General features: G+C 45.3%; 1 long non-coding RNA gene across 1 annotated transcript in view; it reads left to right on the forward strand.

Moving 5' to 3' along the window:
• Window positions 1-12,269: 12,269 nt before the first annotated feature.
• LOC142827162 (uncharacterized) overlaps window positions 12,270-14,792 on the forward strand; it is a 531,561-nt gene continuing 529,038 nt past the window's right edge. Inside the window, exon 1 of the long non-coding RNA XR_012901630.1 lies at window positions 12,270-12,554. This is a non-coding gene — a long non-coding RNA (uncharacterized LOC142827162). The remainder of the gene's footprint in view (window positions 12,555-14,792) is intronic.

Consider the following 14,792-nt stretch of genomic DNA (forward strand, 5'->3'; position numbering starts at 1 on the left):
GCTTCATTTGCAACTCCGGTTGCCTACATTACCACCCTAGTTCAAACTAGGGTGGTAGTGTAGACATACCCTTACATACAACTCTCCTGTTAATACACCCCAGAATGATATCAGCCTTTTTCATAGCTTCATCAAATTGTTGACTCAAATCCCATTTGTGAAGTACTAGAAAGCTCAGTTCCTTTTCTGCAATATTAGCATCTAGACAGTTATTCCCCATGTTATAGCTGTGAATTTGATTTTGTCTTCCAAAGTGAAGTAGTTTGCACTTGTCTTCATTGAATTACATCTTGCTAATTTCCAACTAATTTTTCCAATTTGTCAAGGACATTAGGAATAGAGATATAGCCGTGTTAGTCTGGTCTTGCTGAAACAAAAGACAGGACTATGCAGCACTTTAAAGACTAACAAGATGGTTTATTAGGTGATGAGCTTTCATGGGCCAGACCCACTTCCTCAAATCAAATTGTGGAAGAAAATTGGCATAAGCATATATACCAAAGGGATACAATCAAAAAATGTGAACACATAAAATTGACAAATCAGATTAATTTTATATGTGTTCACATTTTTTTTTATTGCATCCCTTTGGTATATATGCTTGTGAGGGGGTTCACTCACCACCGCAGCACCCCTGCCATCTGTCCTAGAAATTAGCTCCTTTGGCTGGTGGGGTACCTTCCCTCAGGTGGTGGTTCCCCTCTTTCCTCCAGGCCATGGCATCCTCTTCAATACACTGCCCTCCGGCAGTGCCCAAGTCAGTCTCGGAGCCCCCCTTCTGGGGGTTTTTGTTTCTTCAGCAGACCATAATTCAGGCCCTGCAGTCTGGGGGTTTGCTTGGCCAGAGCTCCCCCAGCTTCAGGGAGCCTCCTACTCCCCCAGCAGCCAGGCTCTCACTGCCCTCCTTGGGAGCAGCCGCCCATGCTCTTATATAGCTCCCAGCTGGGCCCTAATCAACTAATGCAGCCTCAGCTGGGGCTAAACTCCCAGGCCCTGCTCCAGGCTGGGGTTTGCCCTTAAAGGGCCAGTGCCGGGCGAACGCCCTGTCATAATGCTCATGCCAATTTTCTTCCATAATTTTATCTGAGGAAGTAGGTCTGGCCCACTAAAGCTCATCACCTAATAAACCATCTTGTTAGTCTTTAAAGTGCTGCATAATCCTGTCTGTTGACATCACCAGTTATTAGCTCTCCTTCACGGCCAAGTAGAAGACCTTTCATTTCCTTCATCATTCTTTTGCCCTCAGTGTACTTAAAGAACCCTTTCATATTGCCCTTTAGGAATTTTGCTAGTTGTAACTCTACCTGTGTGGGTAATTAACCACAGGGACAACTTACTAAGGTGTTGTGGTGGATTCTTCCCCAGTGGCCATTATTAAATCAAGATTGGATGTTTTTCTGAATGATATGGCCTCGTAACACTTTGGGGGAATTCTATGGCTCGTGTTACATAGGAGACCAGGCTGGATTATCAATATGGTCCCTTCTGGCCGTGTCATCTATGAATCAGGAGTAAATGAAATAAGAACCACCCTAAAATTGTACAGGAACCTTAAACAAAACTTCTTTTAGGCATTGTTCTCCCATTCTTTTTCGATCGGAGTCCTGTATTGGTCTAGCTAGTCTAATATTCTGTGTCTGATGGTACCAGACACTTCAAAGGAGAATGCAAGAAACCCTTCAATATGCTATTATAGAATAAGCTTTCCACAGGGTATATTCCTAGTCTACTCTCCCTGCTGCCCATCTTGACCTTCTTCTGACATTGTTACCTTCAGTCTCTACCTTCTGAGCTACATTATAGTCCTGTTCCTGCAAGCTGGTCTATATGAGAAACTCTGGTTCCTTCTAAGTGTTTGCACATAGATGCAAGCTCTTCACACATGAAAGATCTTCAGGGTTAGGGCCTAAATTCTGGTGCAGATGTAACAGTTTCCCTGGTTATATTCTACTTTCCTCCATATTCTATGCTCCTTGGTGGATAAAATTTCACTTCATGCAGCTCTCCTGGCTGGAGAGGTTGGTGCATAGAGAACAGTGGGGAAATAAGACAACCAAACTACAACTCTTATGAGGCACTTTGTGGTAGTCTTTCAGAATCAGCCAATTTCTACTGAAAATTGTAAGTTTTGTTGTTTGGGTATTCAGTTTTTGCATTAGAAATCAGAATTTTACATACAAAGCAAACTCTTTTGATGGGAAATTTTCAGCCAGTCCTGGTAAAGAGACAGGATTTGACTGGCAGGGAAGATTCTTCTTCTCCTCACTCCTTCCCTTGGATTCTGCTCTGCTGGAAAAAAGAGAGAGGGGCCATAAATTGGAAACAAAGACTTCATGGAAATAGTTCATGAGTGAAGCAGTGTGCTTATTATTTCTTTCTATCATATGCAAATTCTAAATCTCATCTACCTAGGAAGTCCACAATATGCCAACATTTTTATGGCTGACCTGGAACGACGCTTCCTCAGCTCTCGTCCACTAGTGCCCCTTCTCTACTTACGCTACACTGATGACATCTTCATCATCTGGACCCATGGGAAGTAGGGTCTGGAAGAATTCCACCACAATTTCAACAATTGCCACCCCACCATCAACCTCAGCCTGGACCAATCTACAAGAGATCCACTTCCTGGACACTACGGTGCAAATACTTGATAGCCACATAAACACCACCTTATACCAAAAACCTAATGACAGCTATGCCTACCTTCATGCCTCCAGCTTCCATCCTGGACACACCACACGATCCATTGTCTACAGCCAAGTACTAAGGTATAACTGCATTTGCTCCAACCCCTCAGACAGAGACAAATACCTACAAGATCTTCACCAAGCATTCTTGAAACTACAATACCCGCCCAAGGAAGTAAGGAAACATATTAACAGAGCCAGACGTGTACCCAGAAGCCTCCTACTACAAGACAAACCCAACAAAGAAACCAACAGAACACCACTGGCCATCACCTACAGTCCTCAGCTAAAATCTCTCCAACGCATCGTCAGTGATCTACTACCCATCCTGGACAATGATCCCTCACTTTCACAGGCCTTGGAAGGCAGGCCAGTCCTTGCCCACAGACAACCCGCCAACCAGAAGCAAATTCTCACCAGCAACTACACACCGCACCACAGTAACTCTAACTTAGGAACCAATCCCTGCAACAAACCTCGGTGCCAACTCTGTCCACATATCTACACCAGTGATACCATCACAGGACCTAACCAGATCAGCCACACTATCACTGGTTCATTCACCTGCACATCTACCAATGTAATATACACTATCATGTGCCAGCAATGCCTCTCTGCTATCTACATCAGCCAAACTGGACAGTCCCTACGTAAAAGAATAAACAGACACAAATCAGATATCAGGAATGGAAATATACATAAACCTGTAGGATAACACTTCAGTCTCCCCGGACACACAGTAGCAGACTTCAAAGTCAAGAACAGACTTCAAAGAGAAACTGCTGAGCTACAGTTCATCTGCAAATTTGATACCATCATTTTAGGATTAAACAAAAACTGTGAATGGCTGGCTAGCCAACTACAAAAGCAGTTTCTCCTCTCTTGGTGTTGACACCTCCACATCAGCTGCTAGAAGTGGGCCTCATCCTCTGTGACTGAATTGACCTTGTTATCTCTAGCCTTACTCTTCATTGGTACTCTTTTCTTATGCCTGTATATTTATACCTGCCTCTGGAATTTCCACTTCATGCATATGATGAAGTGGGTCTTTGCCCACGAAAGCTTATGCTCCAATAAATCTGTTAGTCTATAAGATGGCACAGGACTCCTCGTTGCTTTAACAAAAAAATTGAATTTTAGACATGTACTCTCAAAAATAGTTTTAAAAATATGTTGAAATTTATAATAAAACTGATCCAAATTGAACTGAGGTCACAGTTTGCAAAAACAACAATTGATTTCTGTGTGGCTAGCTCTAGACACCTTCAAGGAGACTGTTTTCAGAGGATGACCATTTTTATTAAAATTAGATTTTATTAAATGAAACCAGTGGGAAAGAATGGATTTTGCTTCACTCATATCTCAGTTAATCTTTTCAGTGAGCAAGATGGGAGGCTTCCTTGAAGGAAGCTAACAGTTATCTGTTACTGTCACAGAAGTGAGGAGTTTTTTATGCATAATCCAGGTAATCTAACACATATATCCAGGTGATATACACAGTGTGATGTAGTGTTTGGAGCATGATGCAGTTTGTAACAATTGTGTGTATGCATCTCTTGACTGAAAAACACAATTGTTTTTTTTCTGTAAGAGGCTTTGGAGGAGTTATTGATTAGTGAAATGTTTAACTTTCTCATTTTACAAGTCAATGTTAGTTCATTTACTCTTTAATAAGACTTGTAAATAATGTCACATTCAAGGGGATTTGGCAAATATCCCGGTTCCTTTTTGGACCTCAATTGAAAGTCCATTTTTATGAGGAATTTTAATTCATTTTTCGAATGCTCGAGGTGGAACAGCATGTTCTACCACAAATAAGATTCATGGGCTAAACCCTCAAATGGCATACATTGGTTTAGTTTTATAAAACATTGAATTATACCTCCCAAAAATCTGGCCCCCAAAACTTGATGTGAAGCAAATACAGAACATGTTCAATGAAAGGGGGGCTCTAATCATATCCTGCTTTCACTACAACAATTCCTTCCTTTCCTCACACTATTCCTGTCAGTCCCCAATTATTTTTCAACCCTTGAATTGACATCCCACCCAAGCAATCCTTGCAAGAGATTCCTAAACACCTTACTCAGCCTCAACTTATCTCTGACCCTTTTCTGGCAGGAGAAAAAGGCAGGTTTCAAGGACAGCACATTTGATTAAGGTTGGCATTTTCAGATACTCTCATAAAGCCCTCAATTCTTAAGCATGTACCTAACTTTGCTCATAAGAGTAGTCCCAGTAGCTTCAGCAGAACTACTTGTGAGTCAAATTGCTCCAGTGCTTAAGTGTCTGAAGGGTTGGGTTGCTTACTATTTGTGTCTCTGGTGTTGGGAGAACAGCTTGTGCCTGATTTCCAGACAAAGGTACTGAAGCCAATGGAACTGCATTGTTGCAACAATCAGTGCTAGCAGATTCAGACACAGGATCAAAACTGAAGTATGTGTATACTGATAAGCACAGCGTGTAACGAAATACAATTAATAATGCCCAGCCTCTGTAGAATAACAAGAGTTCTATTTAAAAGAACAAGTAGTCCTGAGGCACCTTAGACCATGTCTACACTACAGAGAAGATTGAAGCTGCTGCAGTCAGTCTTCTAGGGTTCAAAATATCAGGTCTAGTGAAGACATGCTAATTCGAACTGAGAGGGTGCTCCCGTTGGCCCTGGTAGTCCTGCTCCTACAAGGAGTAAGGGAAGTCGAAGGGAGAGTGTGCTTCTGTCACCCACGCGCAGTGTGGACAGCTCCAGAATTCAATTTAAGATACTTAAACTCAACCTACACAATTTATAAGGTAGCTGAAGTTGCATATCTTAATTCAAACTTATACCCTTGTGTAGATCCACCCTTAGAGTCTAACCAAAATACATGTAGAGTATCATGAGCTTTCATGAGCAAAACCTACTTCTTCAGAAGAGATGATCTTGAATGGAGAAAAACAAGGGGGCCTTCAGAATAAGGGAGAGGAAGAAAAAAATTACCTGTCAATTGTAGTCCCAGTTCTAATGAGGCTAACTGAGTGGGTTGTAAGTGTCCCACACTTACCTTTTGATGTCAATAGAATCATAGAATCATAGAATACTAGGACTGGAAGGGACCTCGAGAGGTCATCAAGTCCAGTCCCCTGCCCTCATGGCAGGACCAAATACTGTCTAAACCATCCCTGATAGACATTTATCTCACCTACTCTTAAATATCTCCATAGATGGAGATTCCACAACCTCCCTGGGCAATTTATTCCAGTGTTTGACTACCCTGACAGTTAGGAACTTTTTCCTAATGTCCAACCTAAACAACATAGGGTGTTGTATGTAAGGGAAGCTGGTTTTATAAGATGTTAACCAGGTCAAATCTTTCTTCAGGCCAAGGACATATGAAGGACAATTCTGCACTCTCTCTCTCTGTAGTTGGCTTGTGAAATTCCTTTGTAGAAGAATGGCTACTTTTAAGTCCATTAAAGACTGCCCAGGAAGGTTAAAATGTTCTCCTACAGGTTTTTGTGTGGTACCATTCCTAATATCCGTTTTGTGTTCATTAATCCTTACTTCATTTCCTACACAAAAATATGTGGGCTGGAATTCTCATATCTTCAATAGTGGCGTAACTCTTACTCACACAGAAGTCAAAAGAGCAGAGCTAGGACAATGTGGAAAACTTTTGATTAATTAGTCAAAGGGCAGTTATGAATTACTTCATAGCCACTACCATGTCAATACTGGATTGTATTTCCAGAACTCTGCTACAATCAGTGTTCCCTCTAAGCTACATGGCAGCACAGCTTCACAGGTAATTAATCAGCCCCCCCAGTCAGCCAGCTCTGTGCAGGGAGCCCAGGGCCTCTCACTGGCTAGGTCTGATTAATCACCCATGAAGCTGTGCTGCTGCACAGCTTAGAGGGAACACTGGCTACAATGTCTCTGCATTGTATTTTTTGTCTATTAAAACTTGCAAACTCTTCAGAGCTATGATGGTAAGCACCCAGACCAAGCTCAACAAATAACCACAACCACAGAAAAGTAACTCTCACCTTAGCTCATAAAACCTTTCTCTAGCATATGCTGCTGCAAAAGAAATCTCTGAGGATTTTTCAGTTCCAACAATTCAGTTATCTTTATGGCCTACAGCCATACCATCTTGATCTGTGATCTAATTTGAGCTTGCAAGCAAAATAGGCTATAGCCAATTCTTGAATGGCAGACCTCAAGAATAACACAAAAAGCTGGTATGAACTGGAACTGGGGAAATATTAGGTGACATTTCCCTCTCGGAGTCAGTTCTGAACACATGGCTCCATGACTATATCGGGAGGGCTTAGCACACGGGCAGGGAGGAACAGGGAGAAGGGACGCAGTTCTAGGCATAAGGCATGGCATGGGAGAAGACATAAAGGCTCAAGTGAGAGAGGGATGACTGAATCTAAGGGCTATCCCATGTAGGGATGGGTTAAAGATGGCTGGAGAGCTTCATCTTCTAAGTCTACCAAAAGTACTAACTACACATGAAACCTTTTGAACAGAACCAGCCAAAGGCAATTTCCTGGACCTTACAATGTTCTCCTGCTCTGACGTTCCATTAAATATGAATAGATCTATGATTGTTCATAACAGGACAAAAATCAGTAGTTACATGGGGGTATTTGGAGAGAGACAGCTATTTGGTAGGGAAGTGACATGTCTACAGAGGATGAACTTAGAGTACTGGACTGGGAGTTGGAGAGGACTAAGCTTAGGGTGTGTCTAGACTACCTAGTTTTGTCGACAAAAGTGGACTTTTGTCGACAAAACTATACCAGCGTCTACACTACCGCTGAGTTCTGTCGACATAACGTCGACAGAACTCAGCAGTTTTGTCGACGCTGGTATACCTCATTTTACGAGGCATAACACCTTCTGTCGACAGAACTCTGTCGACAGAAGGTGTTATTGCCTGTAACGTTGCGTCCAGACTACGGAGTTCTGTCAACAAAGCAGCTTGCTTTGTCGACAGAACTCAATGTGTCTGGACGCTCTTTGTCGATGGAAGTTTTGTCGACAGTATCTGTCGACAAAACTTCCGTCGACAAAACTTCCGTCGACAAAACGCGGTAGTCTAGACATACCCTTAGTTTCCAGCTCTGCCAGAGATGCTATCATCAAGTTACTTAACCTTGGCGTGCCTCAGTTTCTCACCTGAACAATAATTCTTCTTTTGTCTGTCCTCTCTATTGTACCATAAACTCTGTCTCTTACTAGATGTATATCCTGCACCGAGCACAGTAGAGCCCCTCCCTTGGTTGGGGCCACTAGGGGTATGTCTAGACTACAGGCTTACGTCAATGTAAGTTTTGTCGACAGAATCTGTCAACAAAACTTATGTCGACATAGAGCGTCCAGACTACATTGCTTTGTCGACAAAGTGATCGGCTTTGTCAACATAAGAGTGTCCAGACTGTGGGACGCTCTGTGGACAGAAGAAGGCGCTTAAAGGGATACTCCTGGATAGCTGTTCCTCTGCTCCTGCTTCTAGCTTGCCAACCTTTACAGGGAAAGCAAAGCTGCTGCAGTTTCCCTGGCTTTGGTTGCCTTGTTTTGTCGGACACCCCTGACAGCTACCGTTCCGTGGGACATCAGTTTGGAGTGGGGAAGTCTACCGTCGGGGCCGTCTTGATGGAGGAAAGTCACTAACAGGGGACAGTCCAGGAGGGCAGTCAGGACCAAGCACAGGGAATTGGGAATGGGATGGCAGAGGTAGAAGCCCTCACAGTCTCACCCTGCCATGGTGCGGGGGCGGGAGGTGGGGAAGGTATTGTCAGGGGGGGGCACTGTTGAGGTCTCATAGGGAGGGGAGGAGAACTTCTCATCAGGTGAACCAACCCCTCTAATGTCCTGTTCTGTGTGTTTCTATTTGTCCCATTCTGCAGGTGGTGACGGCCATCAATGCGGAGCTGCTCTACAGGACCATCTGCCTCAGGGTATGTCTACACTACCACCCTAGTTCGAACTAGGGTGGTAATGTAGGCAACTGGAGTTGCAAATGAAGCCCGGGATTTGAATTTCCCAGGCTTCATTTGCATAAAGCCGGGCGCCGCCATTTTTAAATGTCCGCTAGTGCGGACTCCGTGCCGCGCGGCTACACGTGGCACAGAGTCTGCACTAGCGGACATTTAAAAATGGTGGCACCCGGCGAGATGCAAATGAAGCCCGGGAAATTCAAATCCCGGGCTTCATTTGCAACTCCGGTTGCCTACATTACCACCCTCGTTCGAACTAGTGTGGTAGTGTAGACATACCCTCCGAGACCTGCAGACCATCCTGGCTGGATTTGCAGGGCTGGGGTTCCTAAACTGCGGTGGAGCACTGGACGGGACCCACATCCCCATCTGTGTCCTGCCCCATCGAGCAGCACAGTACATCAATAGGAAGAGCTACTTCTCTATGGTGCTGCAGGCTCTGGTTGACCACAGAGGACAGTTCACTGATGTTTGTGTCGGGTGGTCAGGCTGGGCACACGATGCCCGTGTATTCAGGAACTCATACCTGTACCGCAGGCGTAGGCTGAGGCATTCTTCCCAGAGAGGAACTTGGCAGTCGGGGATGTGCAGATGCCTACGTGCATAGTGGCCGACGTGGCCTACCCTCTCATGCCCTGGCTCATGAAGCCCTACACCGGCCACCTGGATGTGAGCAGGAAACTGTTCAACTCCCACCTCAATAGGGCTCACTTCCAGGTGGAGCGCACCTTCGGCTGTTTGAAGGGCAGGTTTAGGTGCCTGCTGACACGGCTGGATATGGGGGAACACAACATCCCTGATGTGGTTGCAGCATGCTGCGTGCTGCACAACCTCATAGAGAGGAAAGGGGAGGCCTTCCTCCTTACGTGGAGGACACAGATGGAGATGGAGGGGAGGCAGTTTGGGCAGCCCCAGACAGCTGCCACCCGGCAAGCCCACCAGCTGGGCCTGCACATTCAGGAAGCCCCAAGGGAGAAATTCTCACAGGGAGGCCCCTGATTGTCCCCAGGGCCTTCCACATGTGGAAGTGCCCCATGCCCCCAGTGCCTTCCTTCCTGCAACCCCAGCCCCACATTCACCCATTCTACTCAGTCCCCAATCACTGAGAACAGAGACAGGTGATGCTGAAAACTCCTTTACACTTTATTTAACTGTTGGTTTTTGAACAAATGAAAATAAATAACTCTTTGCTTCAGAGAAAAATAAAAATGTCTGTCTTAGAAAATAAAGTGCTTTGAAAAAAAAAGTGCATCCCTCAGTTTGTGTCACTGGTGGGAAGGGGAAATGTGAACTTGGAAGGGGGGAGGGAGGCTCAGGGCTGAGGGGGCTGCCTTGAGGCAGAGCTCCTGGTAGTTTGGCTCCAGAGGCCTTGTCGCACCTGGCTGCATGTGCGGGATGCCACAGAAGGGGGTTGGGCAGGAGGTGGGGCTGGGGCTTGGGCTGGGATGGCAGGGGCAGAGGATGGGGCAGGCTGAGGAGGAGGAGCAGGACCAGGCAGCAAAGGACCAGGGAGGGCCATGGCCTCCCAGATGGCAGTGCAAATGTCCCTGCACTGCTGGACGAATTCGTGCAGCAACTGCCGGCGCTACTAGGCCTCTGCCTCCAGCCTCCTTTCCATTGAGTCCTTCATCCCTTGCAGGACTCCAACGTGCTGGCGCACCAGCTATAAGTAGCTGTGCCAGTGCCTACGGGTGCCCTGCGGCCGTCTGGGTGGTGGGGCAGGTGAGGTCCCCCCCGGTCAGCTGGTCTGGCTATGGAGGACAAGAGGGAAAAGTCATCAATCATTCATGCTCACCCTTTTCCTGGGAGGGCATGCCCTCATCCTTCTCATCAGGCAGTGCCGGTGCTAGGGTCAGAGGCTGCTCATGTGCGTCTCAGTAAGGCATGGTGCAGCCTGGCCTGCAGCCCCAGCCTCCCTGGACCCTAGGCGGTGTGCAGGCCACTGTCATGTGCCCCCTCACGCATCCCCCATGGCTGAGCAGCACAGAGAAGTGTCGGGCCACGGTTGGGGTTCCCACAGAGTACTGAGAGGCCTGCAGCTGTGAGGTAATCCTAGCATCTCCAGCCCATGCCTGAATGTGGCATCCTTGCCTGCAGGAACAAGCGGTGCCTAGCAGCCGTGTGGGTGCAGGAGGGTAGCATGGCCTTCCCTGAGGGAAGCCATCCATGGGTGTGCCCCCTTCTTCCCCATGGGCCGTGCTCAGCATAACATGTCACAGCACTGCACCATCCCCTTTGCTCCCGCCTGCCCTGCCCTGCCCTGTGTGTGTTGGACCCTCACAGCACTCACCTGTTGTTCCCTCCCCAGTGTCCGAGGTGGTCTGGGAGGCCTCCTGAGTCTGGGTGCCTGGCTCGTGGGTGCTTTGGGTGTCGTCTTCCTCCTCATCTTCCTGCCCCTGGTCCCCCAGTAGGTGTTCCGGCCGCTGTAGAACCGGGGTCTCCAGCCCGGACTCCACGAGCCTCTCAGGAGGCAGGGATTCCCCTGCCCGCAGGATCCTGTCCAGGTCCTCAAAGTATTCACAAGAGTGTGTCTGGGTGCCTGGCTCGGACTTGTGGTGCTGTGCAGGGGTGGTGGCCTTTCCTGGCCAGGCCATCTGCCAATCTATTGTAGATGTCCACATTCCTATGCCTGGCCTGTGGGAGCTGCAGTGCCTCCTCCTCCTCAGTTCACAGCTCCCAAAGAGCTTTAATCTCCAGCAGTGACCAGAAGGGTGCCCGGCGCTTCATGCCCCGGGTTCCCGGGAGGATGAGTCCCTGGATGGGCCAGATAGGTCTTGGGGGGCTTCTCCCTAAGACATGGCTCACCCAAAACCGAGCTGCACAGTCCTGGTCTGCTCTGGAGCTCACTTGCTGCCAGAGTGCTAATCCTGGGTGCCTGTGCCTTTTAAAGATGGCTACGGGCAGGAACAATAGAGTTGCAAGCTATGGCAGGAGTGTCCACCAGGGGTTCTTCCTGGAGGCCTTTTATGTCAACAAAACTTTTCCCCTGCATCCACACTGCTCTTTTGTCGACAGAACTATGTCAACAAAGGCGTTATTCCTCGTAGAATGAGGTTTACATACGTCAACCAAACTGCTGAGTGTGGACACAGGTATAGTTTTGTTGACAATAGTCTACTTTTGTTGACAAAACCCTGTAGTCTAGACACACCCTAGGTGTTACTATACTACTAATAATTCACATGCAGAACCTGGTTGAGGACTGCCTTCTGACATGGGTCTAATAAATCCTCTTTTAGGTGACTGATGCACACACAGACCCTGGACATCATATTTATAATGGAACCATTAACGAGGGAGAAATGTCAAGCAGCTGCCAGAAAAGTTTGTTGTTCTAAAGGGTAGAATCTGCTTGGTTGCTTTTTTTTCTAATGAAGCCTCGCCGATGCCTTTCCTATTGATTGATAGACTTATTGATGCATTATCCAGCAGTAATCTATACCAGCAAGGTCAATAGGGTGTAATTACCAGCAGAATAGGCCAGAGTCTGCTCTGGGAGCACTCCTCCCTGCACAAGCTCTTTCGGTATGCATATCACATCTCCCTGCTTGTAGCAGGCTGATGAGTGTGTGCAGTTAGTGCAGGCACACACATACTTCTGCGCTTTCCCTGAAAGTGGAGCATTAGCAACTGCAGAAAAAGCACCCCTGCTTCTCAGCTCTAGTACTAGCAGCAACTGTCTAATTCTGGCTGGAGGAACTTGGAGACAGCCCTGAAGGCAAGTTTGAAAAGGACCTAGTGACACCCTGCTGTCACATCTGGTGTCATGAATCTACTTATTAGTAGCCCATTTACGATCACCTTCTTAGTCCCATCAATAGTGTACACTCTTCCAGAAAACTGTCTGTCTTGGAAGGAGGGAGCACACTGCTGAAGGTACGTTGCAGTCTTCTTTACCTTAAATCTTTTGCTGAATATTTCCATCTATGAATCTGGCTTGCAGATATTCCTGTTCCATGCAGTTTTCTATTGTGGGCTGCTCGGGAAGAGCTTTAGCAAACCATAGCATTACAAATACATGGCAGGAATCTTTCACTCAGTAAATTGAGTAGGTCGTGTTGTTGAATGACAAAATAAATATGACTGGATTAAAAGTTTCAAAGCAGATGATAACTCAGCCTGCAGATCGTAACATAGACGAACAGAATGCCAGTGTTAATATCAAAGCAACATTTCCTGTCAGAGCCTCCCTAACTGTGGTCTCACAACACTGCTTTTTAATTGATGTGTTTATTAAAAATTATCCATGCTTATCAATGTGAGCTGCAATTTGCATATGTGTTTGTATACCTTTTAGCTAACTTTGATCAGGTTGTGGACTAAAACAGGCTTAGCATTTCTAAAAGGAAAGGTGAGAGAACCAGGGAGAACTCATCTTTATAGTTTTACAGGTATAAATCTAGTTAGTAAAACTTAGCCAAAGCCAAGAAGTTTGCTATCATTGTGAGTTTCTATGAATGTAGCAATTGAAAAAAAACCACTAAACAGTAATTGCTCAGCTTTCTGATCCCAAGATTTTATAACAATTTATGACTTTCAAAGGTTGTTGAACCTCAGAGAGAGGAAATTATGACAGCTGAGATGTGATAAGCATAGAATATTGTTTTGTTGTCTTGAACTAGCAGACTGCACCTTTTATCTGCTTGCAAGAAACTTGATTTGTTGATTATACTTGTGGATTTTTTTGCTAAACAGGTCCCTCATAATGCAACGCAAGTACATTTTGGACATTTCAGGATCTTTCACTGTCATGGAAGATATATTACAGTATGTCCATAGAGCTCCAATATCTCCTCCTTGTGTCAAAGCATAGTTTACTATGAGGTTATTCAGAAACAGACAATGTTTTTAATGTGAATTTGGTATCATCTCTGTAGCTTGCAATCAAAGTAAACTTACATGAGAATATTATCAAGGAAAAAAGAAAACTATTCATAATTGCATATATTAGACTTTGATTAATATTACTTTAAATATTAAGAAAACTCCTATGCCTATTATTTATAAAAACTATAGATGCAAGTGAGTTGTCCTAGCCTAGAATAAAGAAATTGTATTGGCTTGAGAATACACAAGGCGGATAAGTGTGTGGGTGTGTTTGTGTATCTATTTGTAGACTGAAAAGTTAAGTATTCCAAATTGTGTATAGAACTCAATGACTTCTTTTATTATTAACAATGTATTCCATTAACAGGCACGCTATCCACCATGGTATCTATGCAACAGAATGAAACAAGCTAACAGGAATCATCTTGTATACTTTCTTCTAAAACACTGGTAAAGGAGAAAACTCTTTGATGGTAGTTAAGGGTATTTCCTTAAAAACCTAAACAGTATGTGGAAGCCATGAGTGGCTGGAAAGTGCTTATATCTCACAAGCAATCTTATTTGGAAACATGTTCAGTAGGAGCCTATCTGTGCATGCTCTTAGCAGATTTAGGCTTTCTGATAACTGGGGCACATCTTTGGGAATCTGTCCTTACCAGAGCTGGACGGTAGCCATTCACCAGTGGCAAGGTCAGCCCAGCCATCCTGCTGTGCTTTTCACAGCTGTAGAAGCTGTTTCAGCACTAAAGCCTGTCACTTTGTATCTCATTTCCAGGGAGAAGCAAAGGGAAAAGACACATTTTGTTGCTTTCATTGGTCTTGATATTTTAAGTAATTTACTACTGTGTAACAGGCAAACAATCTGGTGTATTCTTCTATAGCTATAATCTTTGACTTTCAGTGAGTACAATCAAAATGTGAATTTAAATATGTATATTATTTGCATTTTTTTAAAGTCCAGTGGGCCCGATTCTGTTCTTCATCACAGAGGTGTGAATCCACAGTCACTCCTCTGAAGTTAGTGGAGAGGACACTGCAGATGTGCACAGGTGTAAACAACAGCAAACATGGAGTATGTGGACCAGATTCTCAGTGAATATGAATTTAGGTAGATCCACCAGTTTCAGTGGAGCAGCGCTGATTTCCACTAGGTGTGGATCTGGCCCTGTATTTTTACAGCTTAGACTCTATTTCAGTGTAAGTATTAGGACCTGTAATATCCAATACTGCCAACATATTGGGAGAGAACATCTATGTGTGTGCAGTTGGCAGAAGTAGGAGGAATCT

Source organism: Pelodiscus sinensis, chromosome 1, assembly GCF_049634645.1.
Source record: "Pelodiscus sinensis isolate JC-2024 chromosome 1, ASM4963464v1, whole genome shotgun sequence".
NCBI classification, from domain to species: Eukaryota; Metazoa; Chordata; order Testudines; family Trionychidae; genus Pelodiscus; species Pelodiscus sinensis.